Source organism: Sciurus carolinensis, unplaced genomic scaffold (genome assembly GCF_902686445.1).
Source record: "Sciurus carolinensis unplaced genomic scaffold, mSciCar1.2, whole genome shotgun sequence".
Taxonomy (NCBI): domain Eukaryota; kingdom Metazoa; phylum Chordata; class Mammalia; order Rodentia; family Sciuridae; genus Sciurus; species Sciurus carolinensis.
This window is the reverse complement of record NW_025920170.1, coordinates 79423-99244: the sequence shown is the minus strand read 5'-3', so window position 1 is coordinate 99244 and position 19822 is coordinate 79423. Positions and strand designations below refer to the sequence as shown.

At 33.3% G+C, this 19822-nt stretch overlaps 1 pseudogene; it reads right to left on the bottom strand.

The window, feature by feature from the left end:
- Positions 1-998: 998 nt before the first annotated feature.
- On the bottom strand, positions 999-18158 carry LOC124974697 (A disintegrin and metalloproteinase with thrombospondin motifs 20-like; annotated as a pseudogene).
- Positions 18159-19822: the final 1664 nt, after the last annotated feature.

Below are 19822 nucleotides of genomic sequence, written 5' to 3'. Positions count from 1 at the left end.
TACTCAAACCAAATTTTAATTTGAAAGAAATATATTTAGTTGTTCATAATTTAAAAGAGCACAAGTGACAGAAAAATAATTCAATATACTTATGTATTATATATTTTTCAAAGTTTGGATATTTGAAAAACACTAGAGAAGATGAACCACTCATGAGGAATATTTATGATTTTGGTCTATGGATCTAAAAAAAGAACAACACAGAAAATTAAAATATTCTTAAACTACAGTCACTCCACACAGTGGAGAAAAGTAAATATTCATATAAATTATTATATAGATCATAGTTTTCTAGGGTATAAGCAACTGTAACCAATTAATTTTATGTAATTTTTCTCTTTTTTAATATAAATTTTCACATTTCCAAACAAAATAATGTTTAACAATGATAAAAACCAGTTTTAAAATAATATTAATTGGTTTTGGATCAGTTATTGGACATTGACAGACAAAAGTTACATACAGTTATATGCTCAAGTAAGACAGCCTTGACTTGCCATTGTTACAAGCAAAGTGTTAACGTTATATACAAATGTAAAGAGTGAGGGCAAACAAAAGAAGTGATGAAGAAATATATTTTCATAGGAAAAGTGCTATGGGTCAAAATTCACATTTAAAAATAAATACCTTTAAAACTATTAAATATTATAGTACTTAAAATTGAATCAATCCTTCATCAAAATATCAAAAAATAAATACCTATAAAACTATTAAATATTATAGTACTTAAAATTCAATCAATCCTTCTTCCAACTATCAAATTTAATAATACAAGCCAAGAAGGCCAATGGTCTGTTTTTAAAAAAGATCAGAAGAAATAGCCTCATGTTTTTAATGTTACCTCACTCCACTCACTAGCAGCCCAAATGGGACAGAAAAATTCATTGCAGTTCTCCTAGAATCATTCCAGGAAGCTCTTGATTTCATAATTTATAAAGAAAGGAAATTAAAGTGAAAGACACACAGTAAAAGAAAACAAAAAGATAAGATTGAGAATACTATTGTACCAATTTCCATGGTCCCCAATGCCATGATACATCATCAGGGCAAGCATGCTATGAAATTGTATCACACTAGGTGGTTTGTTTAGGATTTCACAGTTGTGCTCTGGTGAGAGTTGGCCATTGGAAAACTGACATATTACAAATCTTGATTTTATTCCTCCTGCACATAATTGTGTAAACAAAAATAAGAAGAGGAAATATCAAATCTATGTGACTTTCAAGAGACTATTATATTGCTTAATTCATTGTTTAAATTAATTAGTAATGCTAGAACTTCAAGCTTATTATTTCTAATTGTCAACATTTATCCCTGAATAAAAATGTTTTAATATCATGGTCATTAGAAAAACTGACAATTTTTGAAACTTAGTAGGAAAATATTTCAGTAAGGCATTAAGTCTATAATAATACTATTTGTTAAGCCAGAAATAAAACTGATTTACCTAAGTAAAGAAGATCAATTAAATAATGTATGGATTTTAATCAATGAATTATTATGTAGCCATGAGAGCTAATAAGACAGGTCAAATTTTATACACAAGGATAGATACTCAATACATTTTATATGAAAACCATAGACAGCAAAGCAGCATGTATAATATAAATCTGTTTCTGTAACCTACACAGAGCAAAAATCTAGCAGGAAATATACCAAAATGATAAAGGTTCTTATTTGTTTATATTTCTCCTATGATTTCAATTTGAAAATGTACATACCTGCATTCAGAAATAATAAAGTTAGTTGAATTGTAGAAAATACTAAAGTGTATATTACAATTTACTTGATATTTATTAGCACTTGGCCAAAAGTATGCCTGTAAACAATGATTTCCGATGAATTTCCTATGAAGAAAATTATGTAATAAAAATAATTAAGCAAAAATATTTGACTAATGAAATCAGCTGATTTATTATTTCATCCATAATCAACATACATCATCATTGCTTCCTATTCTTCCCCACCAAAGATATGGTTGGGATAAATATTCAAAGTGACCATTTTAGAAATTATCTTTACATTTAAACAGTGCCTAAGAGTGCCAGAGCATGATGAAAAGTCTTAATGATTGACAACTATCTAACCTAAAGGAGAAGATTCATCAAATGAATGACTAAACGATAGGAATAAAATATGGTCTTCATATCAAACTTGCTTTCTGTGTTTATATCAATCCAATTTTCTAAGAAATTTGAATAATAATGTAATAATAATTTGAATAATAATGTAATTTTAGAAAGACAGTAGTAATTTGCAGACATACTGGGTGGCATAGCAGGTATTATTCATAATCTGGACTACATGCTTTCTATCATGAGTTGAGTGACTTACACCACGAGAGAACACCTATTAAAAAAGAATAGGGTTTTGATCTCTCAATTAAGAAAAGAAACCTCTTCCAAAATACAGTGAAGTAAAATTATCCACCAGTACATGATAGTGAAGTAAGATTAGTTCAATGTCATGAAAGCACTTTAGGTCTTCAGAGATGTAAACCTCTCCACAAATTTAGGGAATATTATGACTTACTTCTCCCCAGCTTCCATAGTTCCAGTGTGGACAAGGCCCCGAATCACAGTGCTTTGACTCCGGGGGTTTTGAGGGTGCATCACAGTAACTTGCACTCTGTCCATTTTCATCCTGGCAGACCACAACCCTACGCTGAAGACCTCCAACACAGCTGTGAGAACACTGGCCAGGATAAAGCACAGGAACACACACGAACTGCGGATTCCACAGTGTGAATTCACATGGTGAAAAAAAAGAAATCACTCCCTGACTCAACCCTAAGCAAACTGAAGCATGAAAATCTGACAAAACACTTAAGTTTTACTGAGGGCATCATTAAAATTTGTTGATAAAAAGTAAGTCTTTCAAGAATGCATTAGGAAGTAATCTTTTACCCTCATCCTAAATGTTAAGTAAAAAGGAATTAAAGTTTTAAGATCAACTGGGAAGATATAAAAAACAAAACACAGTGTGAAGTTACCTAATTTTACCTTAGTATTTTTCTTTAATTTGTATCATTATTCTCATGTAAAATATGAACTTTGGTAGTTTACTCAATTTTACCTATTCCATTTCTATCACAATAATTTTTGTTTTTTTATAAACATTTGTAGTCTTACTTCTTAAAGAATTTTCTCTTGTTTTTATCACAATGTACCCTAATCAGATTGTTTTTAAGTACATTCCTTTGTAATCAAATATCACATTATTCTGCAAATTCAGTAAGAACTCTAGGGAGTTGTAGTCTACATCAAAAATGCTTAATTCATTTAAGACTTAAACTATCCATCTTCAGTTAAATTTAGCATTAAAAGTATTTGATGTCATTATATACAGATCTGCTAAAGGAAATATAAAAAATGACAAATATAACAAAACGATAGAATTAATATAACTCAATAAAGAACAGCTTACTGATCCCCATGATCCTGTTCTCCATTTGTTTCCTCTGAAGGACAGATGGACCCCCTGATTTTGATTATCTTTGATTTGTGAGTTAATGGGAAATGCCTGCCTGGGAACTGGCTTGGTTGCTCAGAAGAACCAGGAAAGTGGCTGTACCTGGGTGGGCAGGTGGCAGGTTATATTCTTGTTCTACCAAAGGGCGAACTTCAGGGCACAGTAATTCTCATCAATTGGCTGCTGGTGGTTGATGCATAAAACTTGTTGAGTTGCTTTTCCATGGCCAGAGGATGGTGAACACTGACCAGAAATTTAGCCAATATTTACAATGTAATATACTACACTGATATTATATAAAATACCATATATTATATTTAAACATTTCACTTCCTATTTTCTCATAAGGATACTTACAGGTGACCAATTCCCTGCTTGCCATTCTCCACAAGGGCTAAAGCAAACATAGATATTTCAGCAGGTCTGGACAATTGTGCACAATGTGATTCACCTGCTCTTCCATCATGAGCATTAGGACAGCATACAGAGCAGACGTGATTAACTCTTCCACAAGGCACGGAGCACTTAAAAAATAAAATAACATCAAAAGGTTAGATAGTACCTCTCCCAATTCCCTTAACCATAGATGTTGCTCACATTCATAAAACATCAAGTTTCCTGAGAAAACATAAATTAGGAATAATATCACCTGGCTTCATTTCTCAGTCAAATACAGATGGGGCAGAAAATATCCCAGTTTAGATCACAAATTTCACAAACAGATATAAAAATATGAATGAATATAATGTTTTGAAATAATGCTTAGTTATATGACAAAATTGAAGGTACTGCATAAGAGAATCTTAATATATCATTAACATCAATCTTAAAAGACTTAACGAATATTTAAGACTAAAGCAAATTATATATTCTAAATACATTAAAGCTTTTAGTTCAGAAAAGCAACATGAAAATGTCCGTAGTTTAAGTAAAAGTTGATAAATGCCTGATGTCACATCGGTATCTTATAACAACCTAGGACATAATTATCATTATCCTCATTTTGTAGATTAGAAAATGTACAAAAGGTTCAAATTTCCTGCACATAAACACAGGCTGTGGAAAGGCAGATTTAGCAATGAAGTGACCTAATTCTAAGCCCTATAGTTGGTCCATCCCATCAAAATACTTGTGAATGAATACATACATTAACTTAAGCAAATATGTCCCAAACATTCTGCTGATATCTAAAGGCCCCCATAAGAAATACTGCATCTCTTCAATAAATTCACTTACTGGAGTCCAAGAACCATGTCTCCACTGTGCTGCTTTTCCCATGGGAACAGCTGGTAAGGAAGTAGCACCAATATTGGGGATAATTGGGCAGGGAGTAACTATACAGTCCTATTCAAAAGAAAAACCAATCTCAAAGAACATCATTTAATTAATCAACCACATTTTAATTAAATCTGATATTTCTTTGCCTCTGTCACATATCTTCTTCAAGAATAGCTGCACACCAATTTACAAAGTGATGATGTAAAGAATTTTATTTTCAAATGTTCAAAGTACTGTCAAGTGCTAGCAGTGGATAATAAGACTGAATATCAATGTCTGGATCATTGCATCTGATAATTGAAAAGGGAAAGAGCCAAGTACTTCAAAAATACCACTAGGCTGAAATATTCTGAAGGAATACAGAACTCCACCTTAAAAAAGCACAACATACTTTAAGATTCCATAATATTCATAATAATAGATGTTGTCATACATGCACAGTTCAAAGAATAGGAATACACAAGTTAAATAAATGATCCAATGGCAGATAAAGGGTAAACTATTTCATGATTAAGCTATAAGACTGGCAAAACCAAGAATGATAAATTCTATCTCATGCACATATTTTTAAGGCATAGAGGTTTAAGTGGGAAAAGTACATATAAAATAATTTGAACACATTAGTGATCCCCTTGTTAAATAATAGGTATTTTTGTTTATAATCCACAAAGAGGTTTCCTTTACCTGCCTATCACCTGGGCAACGGCCCCTTGACATTCTCTGTCATCTAATACTGCACTAACGAGCTCGTTGACACCTTTAACAGCACTTATCTGATACCCAAGTCCACAGGTAGCTGTGCACTGAAAGATAAAAAGATATCAAAAAACATTGCTTTTAAAAAATTACATAAACTTCAATTTCTTAACAAATATATAGGTAATAATATGCTTTCAGTACATCTTTTGTACAACCCTTTATGCCACATTCAAAAATCTAAAATTAATAAATTCAATCAACATGCCTACTTAAATATATTATGTAGACATTACTAAATACTGAAGTCAATGAAATGTATATTATTAATATAGCTTTAAAAATTATCATGTAAAATTATCAGTAAATGCCTGATATTTTGGAGGCAAAGTCAATACAATTATAGAAACAATATACTTTCAAATTCCACCTGGTGATATCTCACTTAATACATTAAGTACATTTCAAAGAGACAAAGAGGGAGAGGTGAAAAGGCTTCCATCAGCTCTGGCAATCTTCACAGGACAATACGCTACCCACACTCATCTGTCTGATCACTGCTCATCTTGCAGATTTCCAGCTGCCTGGTCGGCAGAACTTCTAAACAATGCCTATTCTAAATATAGTAAAGATACCAATGTAAACACAGAACATGAAAATATTTATAGTTTGATCAAATATGATAAAACATGAGATTTACAGTCTTTGGGTAACTAAAATGAATCCAATAGCAAAGCTAAAATAGTTACCACAGCAGTAATGGCAAAACTTTAAATATACTCACAGACCTCCATGATCCTACTTTCCAAGCAGCACGTGCATGAAGCTCACATGGTCTTAGAGATTCAGGTTTGGTACTTGGATTACAGAAGCCATCACTCAAGTGATCTTCATTCAGTTGACAACAAACTTGCCGCTGCTTTGATCCTTTTCCATATGTAACAAGACACTGTAAGAAGTCAACAGGGTGCATTACAAAATAATGCAATGATCAATTTGCATGATAAATTACAGTTGTAAGACCATTCCTAAGTGTATTAAAACCCCAATCCTTTACAGACAGTTACTGGGCAAAACTGCCAACCCTAACTGCTGTGGCCCAAGTGTCACTGAAATGTCCACTGGTACTAGGAAAAAAGACACAAAACTAACCTTAGAAGAAGGTTATATTCCAGGTTACTGCACTTATAAAAATAATTATAAACATTAGCAAATGTTATTGCTAACTTGATAACTGTAAATACATTAAGGATAGCCATTTTGAAAACTTTTACTGCCTTTATAAAAAATTATTTTTTTAAATGATAAAGTTAAATATGTGTGAATTTTATAAAGTCTTTGATGCAGTTTCCTAACACAATGTTATAACAGTTCTAAGCCTCATGTTTTTAATGTTACCTCACTCCACTCACTAGCAGCTCAAATGGGACAGGAAAATTCACTGCAGTTCTCTAGAATCATTCCAGGAAGGTCTTGACATTCTCTGTCAGCAAGGTGGTGGCCAAAGTTGTTTACAAAATAAGATTCTCTAGACCTTTACCCTCCTCTACAACTGCTGGAACACTGATTTTAAAAAAATAAATAAAAGACAATAAAAAGATCAGTGGTGTCACAGATTGCAGGGGAGGGAGGCAGGATGAGAAGGTGAGCACAGGGGATTCTCAGGGCAGGGAAACTTCTCTGGGTGATAACATCACCATAAACATATACAGCACAAAGAGTGAATCCTAATATAAACTATAGACTTTAGTTGATAATAATGCATAAAAATTGGCTCATCAATTACACATATGTGCCAAACTAATGCAAGATGATAACAGAGGGAGTGGGCAAGGGATGGGCATGGGGAAACATAGAGGAAAGGAAGAAGGCAGAATATTCAGCATTTATGTACTTTCCGTTCAAAGTTTTTCAGTAAACCTAAAGATGTTTTAAAAAGTAAAGTCCATCAATTTTTTAAAAATGACATGATACAGATAACAAGTTAGAGTACAGCCCTAAACAAATTAGCAACAAAGTATGATATGGACAGTCAATAAACTTTTCTTCTAAGCCACTGAGATTTGAAAGCTGGTTGTGTGCAGCATAACAGCAAAAGTAAACTCAGAGGAATGGTTATAAGTAGTCGGAATAGTCTAAATTTACATTTTCTGCAATGAAGAGACAGTAAAGTGTTTAAGTAGTCTGTGATATGACCAACTTTCTGTTTATAAAGCTCAACTATGTACTATCAGTTGACTATCTCTGATCTTTCTTAAGGACCCTTTAAAAATAAAAATTTTTTGAAAAGGCATATGTCTAAAAGAACAGGGATAAAAGGAAATACAGTAAGCAAGAGAAAGAATTTTATAATATAAAAAGCAGATTGGAATATGTATTTTTAAATTTTTTTGTACTTGTAGATGAACAGAATGCCTTTATTTTATTTGTTTATTTTTATGTGGTGCTAAGGATAGAACCCAGTGCTCCACATGTGCTAGGCAAGTGCTTTGCCACTGAACCCCAGCCCCAGCCCCAGTCCTGGAATAGACTTTTGACAGTCAAGGAAGATGAACCCTAAACCTGTGAAGGTGGAGAGTGAATTAGAAAACAAAATTCATGCCACAAAATCCAAGAGAAGTTCAGGAATCAAAAGACACCAGGTTTGTCTGAAGAGGTGAATGTTGTGAGAGGTAGATCTAAAAAATGGAGACTTGATTGAAAGGTATATGAAGAGCAGTTAAGTCAACAACCCTTCTAGCCAACAGCAGCAGAAAGTAAGCCACCTGAGTCACTTGGCATTTCTAGTGGTCACATTAAAAAATAGTAACAGGTGATATTAATTTCAATAGCATTTGTATTTAACCCAATTATCTGGAATAGTACCATGTTAATATGGGACCAATGTAAAAATTATCCATAATATGTTTGCATTCTTTTTTTCATATTAAGTTTCCAAAACCAGTGACTATATCACACAGCACATGCACTAGCCACAGATGAACAGCACAGCTCTAGGAGAGGAGAACTTGAAGGAATGGGACATAATGCAGAGAAGCGATAGCACAGCAGACTGAAATGGGGTGATGAAGTGAGTCTCCATAACGAAAGAACAGATTCCAGCCTGACTTGCCACCTGCTGTGACCCAAAGATGACGTCTGTTGTTTCCCCCCATCACGACTGTCAGAAGATGAGGGAATTCCTCTCTTGGGGGACCATATAACCAAGAAAAAGGATCAACTGACAAGGAAATTTGGTTCTTCACCCCATTGACAAACAAAAGGGCCACTCAACAATCCAGCTACCCTAAAACGAAGCCTCTGGTTGACTCGTCTGCCTCACACAGAACTTCCCATCAGTATCTTAGTCTTTCCTGAATATGAATAATCAACAAGTGATCATTGGAAATTCTGAAAAGCCACTGACAAAAGAGGATAAAAGAAATAAAAACAAAATAGGACTAGGATAAACTAGTATATCAGAGCAGACGAAAACTCAAGACTACACTTACATTCAGAGGCCTAAAAGAAGATATTATACCCATGAAATAAAAGCAAGACATTATGAGAAGAAACATGAAAACAGTGAAATGGAGAGAATAAATGAGAAATTAAGTGCTCAGTTTAAGAGGTTGAATACTCAAACAATAAAACTTCAGAAACATAAGAGAAAAATGAATGAGAGGAAATTATCAAAAACATTAATGGGGCTGGGGATATGGCTCAGTTGGTAGAGTACTTGCCTCCCAAGTACAAGGCCCTGCATTCAATATCCAGAACTGCAAAAAATAAATAAATGAAAATAAAAATAAAAATAAAACAAATAAAAAATTAATGAATGCAACTAAATTTCTCAAGACAAAGAATCAGTGTTTCCAAGTTGAAATGACAACCTAATTCCTTAGGAAAATAAAGAAAAATAAAATGAAATGAAACATCAGCATCAAGGTATTAGCATGAAGAGATCCACAAAACTTCCAGAACAGAAAATGCCACATACAAGCACAGGAAATTGAAAAATAAGCTCAGGAAACAGTCATAAAACAAGACTTTCCAAATTCTCAAGGGAAATCACGTATTTTAGAATTTGTATGAAAGTATTTGGCAAGAATGAGAAAGGAATGAAACAACTTTCAGGGATGGAAACCTCTAAGATTACCTTTCCTTCTCAGTAAATTACTAAGAAGCATGTCCACCTAATGAGGGAAGGAAACCAGAAAGAAGAACTCATAGAACAGAAAACAAGGAATCCAACCTAAGAGAAAGTTGAAGGGAATTGCCAGGATAATAAATGAGGGACATCTGGAGGTGATGGTCACATAACAAGCCTAAAAATCAACACAAACAAATCAGTGCAAGAGAAATGAGGATCATGGACAAAGATGAAAAAATGAAAGAAAATTAAAGCTATCAAACAGGCTTGTAATACTAAGAAAATGTACAGTACTGACAAAAATCTTGAGGACTGATAACTTTCAATATGCAGAAAAACAAACAAGAAAACAAAACTAAGGAAATGCATCTTGAGAGAAACCAAAAGGTACAAAAAGGAATATACTCACAGCGTACTGTGTGGGAAAAGAATTACTAGTTCTTTTCTCTTGCACGTGATTCTTTAAGGGGACTCTCCTGGTTTGGACACCCCCACCACTTCTCACTATATATTTCACAAACTCTAAGAATCATATTATTATGTATTTGGTGTGTACACTGCACTTAAGAATTTGCCTTCATTCACCTGTTGCTTGGCTTTGTCCCCCTAGGTCCCCATGCTCCCCAAATTCCAATACTCTTCAATAAAGTACACCCAGGGCCTTTCCACCAAGTTAGTTCTTCCTTCTGCATTACCAAAGACCCTGGTTCTACTTTAGCATTTATTCTAGCCGAACTGGTAGTCATCCACTACCACACCCTTCTCGGAGACACTGCCCAAGCAGTTTCAGGAATGCCTGTTCCCATGCAATAATCACTCTGTGCATCACTGTCCCAAAGCAACAGGCCCGCAGGTGGGCCTCTTCCTGAATGAAGCAGCACAGTTCCTGTGGAACCTGCTCACATCAGTTAACTAGATTGTCCCTCACATTCTTATCATCTGTGGCCACTGCCTCTGGTCACCTGCTTCCTCCTATAGGATCATCTCCATACTGCTCTAGGCTTCCTTTCCTCTGACCACTGTTTTCCCCTATTCTTAAGCTTTCTCTCTATTCTCCATGAAAACGACTTCTCCATTCCATACATCTTCTCTATACCTCAGCTTCAGTCTACTCATACCTTCTTTCTCTGATCATCTCTAATACACACAGAGATAAGGTATTGCATTTACCATTTTATTACTATTATACTACTATTTAACATTATGATTTCTTCTCATGCTTCTGTTGCATCCACTAGACTTTAAAACCTGAATGCAGAACTGGGGTCTCATTAATGACCTAAAACAAAGCAACCCCTCAATAAATGTCCTTCATTAAACATGTATTGCACAACTAAGCATCCATAATTACACACTACACAAAGACTCTAGTCTTCCCATTTGCTGTCCCAACTATAAATTTCTCTTCCATTTCTTCTATGCTCCTTTCAGTCATTCAAGCCACCAGTACATAACCAGGGAAGGGAAATGAAAGAATGACAGAATGTTTGAAATCTCAACACAAAAAGAGGGAGACAGGTTGCTAAGAAAAAGTATGTGGAGGAGAGTGGATGAGAAGGTAGGTATTTCACTAGGAAGAGGGATGTAAGTAAGTTAGAGAAAATGTCTGCAACTGCAAAAAAAATAAGTAAGAGAAAGAGAGAGAGAAAGAGAATAAGAATGTGAAAATGTACCAGGAACAGTTGAAAAGGGTAGTTTTAAGTGGGGGCTGTTAAGTAAGAAACACAAAGAGAGGGAAAAGTAAGGACAAAATATAACTACACTTTTGTCTTTGTGTCATATGGAAAGGAGGAGGATTCCATAGCAGCCTGACTCAAAGGGACTAAATGATAACAGCACACAGTTTTTAAACCACCATCTCTTTAAAACTGGGGTACCTTGACACATTTTGGTACAGTCTTGTCATGGTCCATGTGCTCCCATGTGAACAGGTCACTTCTATCCTCCACAGGGACGTGGAAGGAATATCGTACATCAGGGTTGTATAAATTACCCACACATAGCACCTCAATAAAGATACAAAGGAACATACAATCAATTTATAAATCATACATGCTTCAAACATAATTTCTACGTTTAATAATGAATGCTAAGTACTTAACTACTGTAGTTCACTAACATGATTAAAGCAAACTCTTACTGACCACCAAAGAGTTACCTGTAAAACAAGTTCTTCTTCCAGTCGATCAGTACTGTTAATTCTTTCAATTGAGTTGTTTGATCCACTGTATTCAAAAAGAGCTCCTTGTATGTTTATTTCTTTTTTTAACATACTCACAACAAAACTTCCATTTAAAAGAAAATTCCCTTGGGCATCAGATAGGGTTGTAAAAGAACAAATGTATTGCTCACCAAACCATAAAGAAAGTCAGCAGTACAGAAAAAGCTTTTTTAACTGTTTAAATTAAATTCCTGTATTGAATTTAAAGAATAAAATTTTAAATTGGTATTAAGAATAATATTAAAGAAATAAACCTTACTTTGCTACAGTGTGGTATCAATTCTATAAGTAGGGGAACTTCAGCACATCAACCAAAGATATTAGAATAAATTCACCCTACACTTTTCTATCTGAAAGGGATACAAAGTCTCAGGAGCAACCTACACAAAGTGGCCAGGCACAAAGAAATCATGCCCCTACCAGACACATCAGCTAAACCAATCTTGGTCATCAACAGAAGGAAACAAAGAGCAGACTGTGGCAAGACTCCATTTATACTTGTCTTGGAAAAAATATACAAGGCTTAAAAACTAGGGTCAGTATTCTAAAAGGCTATGCAATGACTACACCACTCTCTATGCACCTGTCTCGATCTTTTTGTAGAGGCACTCTATCCCTGTTGAAATATATGTGAATATCAGCTTTTCAGAATAATACTCCTATCTCCTTCTCTATTCATGCCTTTTCTTGTTCTCTCTTTCCCATTGATAGGTAATAAGATAAGCCTATCAAATACATACATGCAAAAGAACAGTATAGTATATATTCTTAATTTTGTTGCTTTTTAAATATAAAATTGAATGGTGTGCCACAATAGTGTGGTAGTAAAAAGACAAAAGAATTTAGTATTCAAACAGTGGGTTAAGTTCAAATTGTCTCAATTAGTTGCTCTGTGATGTTAGACAAACTTCTAGCTCTGTTTCCTACATTGCATAATAAGTCAATACAAATTTCTGCCTTAACAGGCCCTTCATCAGGATCAAATTTGGAAAATGTTTACAAAGTGTGTAAAGGTTAAAATCTATGCTATTTATTTTTAATTTTCAAGAGAATATATAATATTTAAAACTTTACAATAATAAACTCTGTAATAATCAAGTGCTTCTCTTCTTGTTTTACTAGTATTATACTTCTCAGTGAAACAATAACCTTTTGGGGAAAAATGTGTTTGACATCCAGGGAACTGCACCAAAAGCACAAAGGTGACTTACTTCATAATAAATGCTAAACTTCATAATAAATGCAATACCCCTCTGAAAAAGCAATCTTGAAGGGATCATTGCAAAATCAGTTACATGTCTCTGTGTATATGTGAACTAGTTTAACTGCCTTTATATATTATACTGAGTTCAGTGAAGAACAAATAACATTCTGAATTTATTCTCTGAAACAGAAATTCCTCTGTGTAGGAATCTGCACTTGATCAAATGTAGACAGGCCTATTTAAAGAAACATCTGTTACATTAACTCTAAGGGAAACAAGGCTTTGTAAAAAAATTCTACATATTTTGTTACTTTTAATTACAAAATTTCATAAACATTTTAAAAATCCCTTCTAGTGAATTATGTTTGTTTTTCTCACTTCAAATTAAACTTTAACATTTACACTTGTAGTTCTCTTAGAAATGATGATACTTTATAGATGAACATTTCTAATTTTTTAACCTTGGGCAGAACCTGTGGTCCATTCCCAGGAAGATACAGATATGTACACTTGGAACCTTAGAGAGACCTACTGGATTATTTATCTACATATACTGTAGTATTTTTCTGTGTCTATGCACACAGGTTAATATTTTTTAGCAGAAGAAAAGAATTTCAAATAAATATAAAAGGATAATATATCAAAATATTTATATTTTATTCTCTGGGAAAATTAATCATTTGCATTTATTAAGATGAAATTCAGAAAACACAGAATTAATCACTTTAAATGAACACTTCAATAGCATTTAATACATTCATAATGTGCAACCACCACCTTAATCTAGTTATAAAACTTTTCTATCACCCCAAAAAGATTCCCTGTATCCATTATGCAGTTGATCCCTTTACATCTGACTTTGGTAATGCCAAATATAATTCCTGAAATAAGCTATTCATAACAGATTCACATTCCCTGTTATAAGTATTAATTATCTGGGCCAATATTTCATATTTTATTAATATGAAGTAGATAATTCCTCAATATCAGCTGAACATCACCACCTATTCCAGCATGGTAAATTGTTGGTAAGTCAACTTTTAAGATGTTTCTCAGATGGAAAAGTTTTGTAAAATATTCTTTTCATGTTGTGTCTAAGCAAAATTATCAAAATTTTAAAGTTAATTTCCAAATATAAATGCCAAAAGTTGCATAATTATTATTAGCTAAAAGGAGGAGAATTGTATTCTAAATACACAGGTAACTTTAAGTGAACATATATTCGATTATCTAAAATATCCTTATGAAGAAAAAAATGGAAAAAAAATTTCAGAATTTCATTTAGTGTTTCTTTCAAAAAGGATGTATTTTGTGTAGCTTAAGAAGAACATATGTACAGAATCAGAGGACCTAAGCTCAGTAGGAACTGAAACTGTTTGCTCCAGGTATTTGTGTTGCCTTCCGGGAATTCACACCAACCTCAGACCTCCATGAAATCTCACACAAACCACATATTGGCTGCTGCTTACCAAAAACATTTACCAAGGTGATTGTCATTTTCTGGTTTTCCAGAATAGCTGTGCTGAAGAATTTCAATGTTTGTTGCTCCTGTGGGAATCTTTACAACAACATTGTAACCTACAATATAAAGGTATACATGTTCAATTTCACAAGAGCAGGTGTCCTAGAGGATATTACTGCTAAATGAATGATACAGTCAGTTCTAATTTCATTTTACCTTTAAAAAATGAAACTGGTTATTCCTTTGAAACCAATACCTTAATAAGTTACTAAGGACTGGAAAAAAGCAGCTGTGGTCTAGAAGCACATAGAGTTTCAGAATCTTAATGTGTAACTCTTCCTAATTTTTTACTTTTAAAGTTCTGTTTTTGCTTCCTTTTATTATCATCGTTATTATTTTCAGTAGTTAGGACTGAACACAGGGACTCTCTAAATTACATCCTGAGCCCTTTTTATTCTTTATTTTGAGACGGTTTCTAAGTTGCTGAGACTGACCTGAAATCTTCTTGCCTCAATCTCCCCTGTCACTGGAATTACAAGTATGCACCTCCACATCCAGCATACAATTCTTAACATAGAATAAAATGAAATTAGTATGTTAGCACATTAAGTGCTTAATTAGCATATTCAAGTTTGACTAATGCATTTAGATTTTCTAAATCTAAATTTAGTTTGACTAAATTTTTAAGTTTGACTAATGCATTTAGATTTTCTATTGGGAAAAATATGAACTTTCAAGTGCTATTCACAAATCCAGGAGATATAAATATAATTGGTCTTTGCATGTGATAATGTGAACAGATAATAAGCAGTAAATTCCATTGCTGAGAAATAATAATACTAATAAAGTAAACCTCAAGCTATTTCTTAAGCTTTTTGTTTGTAGTATAACCTGGAATCCCTATATTTATTTACCCCCAACAATCTGGAATCCTTTTATCTAACCTCCCTCAATTTTACATTGCTCTTAAAAGTCTATTAATAAACTAGCTAGAAGAAAAATTAAAAGTTTACTGGTATTAAATAAAAGTAATACCTCTATTTTATGAGATCAAATTCAATAAAGAAAAAGGGGAAATACTATATTAAATATACATTAAACAAGAAACAGAAACATTCTGTTCCTGACACAGAAACATTCATATTACATAGTTATCCAAATACTCTCGGGGAAGTATATAATTGATTATGTTCTAGTTATGTTAATCTAAGTTTTTCTTGTCCTTTCTTATTAGGATTTTCCCCTACTTAATAAAAAGTGAGAGAAATGGCAATACTTCTCATGCACTAAATTTTAAAACATTGGATACACTTAATAAGTTTTATAAAAGCTTAAATTTGTGATCCTGATATATTTGCAGTGCCTTTTTCTATCTCTTTAAAGCATCCCATTTTAAATATAATGTGATAAATAGTAGGAAGAGTCTGCATACAGTATACATACATATTAGTTGTAGGTTATCAACCTTAAAGAATAATTTCAACTCACCTTCTCTTCACTATAAAATATTCCTGTCTACTACTTTCACTCTAGCTGCTAGAGTTGTTCAAGAAAGCTAGCTTGACACATTGCAAAGGCAACAAGATAAAGGTGACCACCATGGAGCAGAAATGTGGCCAATGCCATTTAAGGTACTGAAAATGACTTCAACACTTTTCTCCATTTACAAATAAATTAATTCACAATACAGTTTTTGCAAGGTTAACTATTTAATCCTAATTTGAAATATGTTTTTTTCCTCAAAAAAATATACTTTTCAACAGACTGTGATAAGTATGAGTCATTGATTATAGAAGGAGATCAAATGTGTGTGGCTTTCATGAAACAATGAATTAAAAAAACTAGAAAAATAGTATGTCAAATCATCTAATAAGTACCACCAGCCTGGAAGAGTATGAAGTGTTCTACACTTATTTATAGGTAAAAATATAATCTTTGAGTTTTAAGTTACACCTCTTTAATTGAGGTAACTCATAATAACCTAACACATGTTCAAACATATATGAACACAATATGATGCTGAAAAACATAGCTATAAATAACACACTTGTACTGTGCAAGGAAAGTCCTAATGGTCTGCTTTTATTTCATATAAAAGAAAAAAAAATGTTTGTCCAGAAAATTTTAGACTGGAAAATATCTGAGATATTCTCACAGCCATTTTGAGTAAAAATGGAATCAAGACAAAATATTATTAATATCTATAATTCAGATACTGCTTGAGAAATCAAATGTGATGATACTTATGATCTACTATTTAAGTTAATGGTTTTATTCTTTGTCTTCAATCAAAATTTTCAATATTAATAACAAACACAACAGCTAAGACCAGGTCAGACAAAAAAAAAAGAGTGGTTCAAATGATAATAACTTAAAGCAAGTTTCCTGAAAAAAATATCATAAGTATATGCATTTTAGATTACAGTAACATTCAATCTCTAGGAATTTATTTACACATCTTGGTCAAATAACACTGAAATTACTCTTATTCTCAAATTGCACCTATTATATTTTTAATAATTAGATTTGTCTTGGGAGGGTGAATTCATTAATTTGAAAGTACATTTGGTATAAGATGTAATTTTTATATTTAGGAAGTATTTCTTTCATAATCATTTTGAACTGAGGGTATAGAGCACAGAAAGCAATAGCGAAGTGTTACTATTATACCTTCATCATGTACTCTACTATTACATTAAATAAATGGGAAAACTAGAAGCAAATACACAGCTGAACATAATGGGCCCTGCTGAAGACACCTGCCATTGTCCTGCAGGAAGAGTTATCTCCACCACACACTCCATGTTTGTCTCTCTTGACCTTGGAGTTTAACACATGATCACAGTCAGACTGCTTCAAAACACAATTAGTACAATTAAGATACTCCTTGAATGTACATAAGAAATGAGAGATAGAGGGCTAGAGAGAGAATTTTAACAAAGGTGTAAGTTAAATGTCACCACAGCAGGTCACAATCAAAGTAGCATAAGCAGTTTCTACCATTTTAGGGAGCTCACACCATCTTTATCTTGATTCTGAATAGCATAAGCAAAACAAAATCAGCAAACAGTGCTTTGTGAGTCATTATTAAATTACAGAGAATGACCTAGTAACAAATTTAATCACATTCCAATAGATAACATGATGTAAAAATTAATTTATTGGAAGTCACAAGAATGTACCAGGAAGCCACACAAGGAATATCTGGTTAGAGAAAGAGAAAAAAAAAAAACTATTGTAATTAAATCACGGTATATATATATATAAACTTCTATGTATATATATATATAAACTTCTAGTTTACTTACCAGACATAGGCCTTGAACACATGTCAGTGGTTTCGACAACCCTATCCTTCAATTGGTAGAAGTTAGTAGTTCTGACAACCTGAAAATACAGTTTACAAAGATCTTTTATGGCAACTGTAAAAATTTTAAAAAGAGTCAGTTCGGGGTGTAAAATAATAAAGCCATGTGTTCTTAGGTCTCAAAAAATTTACATCAAAGATATTATAATTACTTGCTCCCACTGTACATTGGAAGCCACCTCCAAACATGTTGAAATGTTTCCCATCAAAGTCAGAGCACTGCTTCTCTGGAAGGTCTTCTGGACAAGAATCAGTGTTACATGATCGGAATTTCATCCTGAGGCCCACCGAGTACTTTCCTCCATTTCTTGGCCTAGTCACATTCATTTCATTTTAATGCACATCAGTACAATATTATGTCATTTACTTCTATAACTGTTCCATTCTTTTCCAGGATCAAGAAAACCAATGATGTTTCAATAATATAAATTTTTAAAAGAAAATATATAAAGGGGATTTTTAAGCAATTTTCTGGCTAATAAACTATAAAAATATCCACCTTCATGTGGACACTGAAGCCTGGAAGGCAGAAATGTATCTTATTTTTGACAAGATTAATTAACAAAGAACTAATGATGAACTTTTGTTGTAAAACATCAAACAAATTTGTTCACTTTCTGGGGGGAAAAAAAGACATGTAATGAGCCAAAGACAATAAACAAGGAAGACAGAATGTTAAAAAGGAAGTATACATGCATCTCCACTGTGTATATACTTCTTGCCACTCAGTTTGAGGATTTTCATAGTATCGCTAATATGTAACCTTTAGATCTCACTTCCTGGCACAAAGAGTTATTAATGATTAGCCCCTGGGCCGCACCTTCCTGCCCTTTGGAGAAGAAAAAAAGAAGAGAAGAGAAGGTGGGGGATTCTGGGGTCTATAAAAGAGCAAGACACGCCCACTTCCATGGGCATCCAGCTCTGGGCCCCACTTCTTTCCAGAGAAGTATGCTATCTGTGTCTCTTTCTTAAATAAAACTTGCTTTCTATGCTTGCCTTGGTGTTTCTCAGGTATTTAATCTTCAACACAAGGGGACAAGGGCCCAATCCTGATCTCTAAGACTGGTATCATATGTATATAGGGAATATTTGTGGCTATCATGGCCTCTTATTCTCTGGTCTAAGTCAAGTCGTGTATTTACAGAGTAGAGAGGGCATTTACCATGGTGAGTAGAAGAAATATAAAAGGACTGTAAAAAAAGAATAATTTACAGAATAGTAAGAATAGTTGCCTAAATGACTTTGTACTCATAAAGAGTGCTCATTGAAGTTTCTATTTATAAAGATTCCTAAAACCAATTGCCTCAAACAGGAGTATCCAGAACACATATTAATAATTTACGTGGTTGGGCTGGGGTTGTAGCTCAGTGGCAGAGCACTTGCCTGGCACAAGTGAGGCAATGGGTTCAATCCTTAACACTGCATAAAAATAAACAAATAAAACAAAGGCATGCTGTCCATCTGTAACTACAAAAATCTTTTTAAAAAATTTATTTATGTGGTAAAAATTATTAAACGATGATATAAATTAAGCCTACAAACAAAGAGTATGAGCTTTAAAAATATTAAAGCAAGTCTTGCCAGGATCGGTGATGCAATACCTACAATCCCAGTGACATGGAAGGCTGAGACAGGAGGACTGCCAGTTTGAAACTAGCTTCAGCAATTTAGTAAGGCTTTCAGCAACTCAGTGGGACTCTGTCTTAAAATAAAAATTCTAAAATGGACTGAGGATATGGTTCAGGGGTAAAGCCCCAGGGTTCAAGCCCCAGTACCAAAAAGGAAAAAAATAAAACCTGGAAAATTATACTACTACTAAGGACAAAATTAAGTGATAAATATCCCCCAACTTGGGATATTTTGTCCTCTATCAATCAGCATCATATCTGACAGACACAATGAGGGAAGACTGTGAGGAAAATTCCGAATGATATGAAAAATATGAGAGATTGAGATATTATCTGAATCTTTATAAAAATAGACAAGATCAT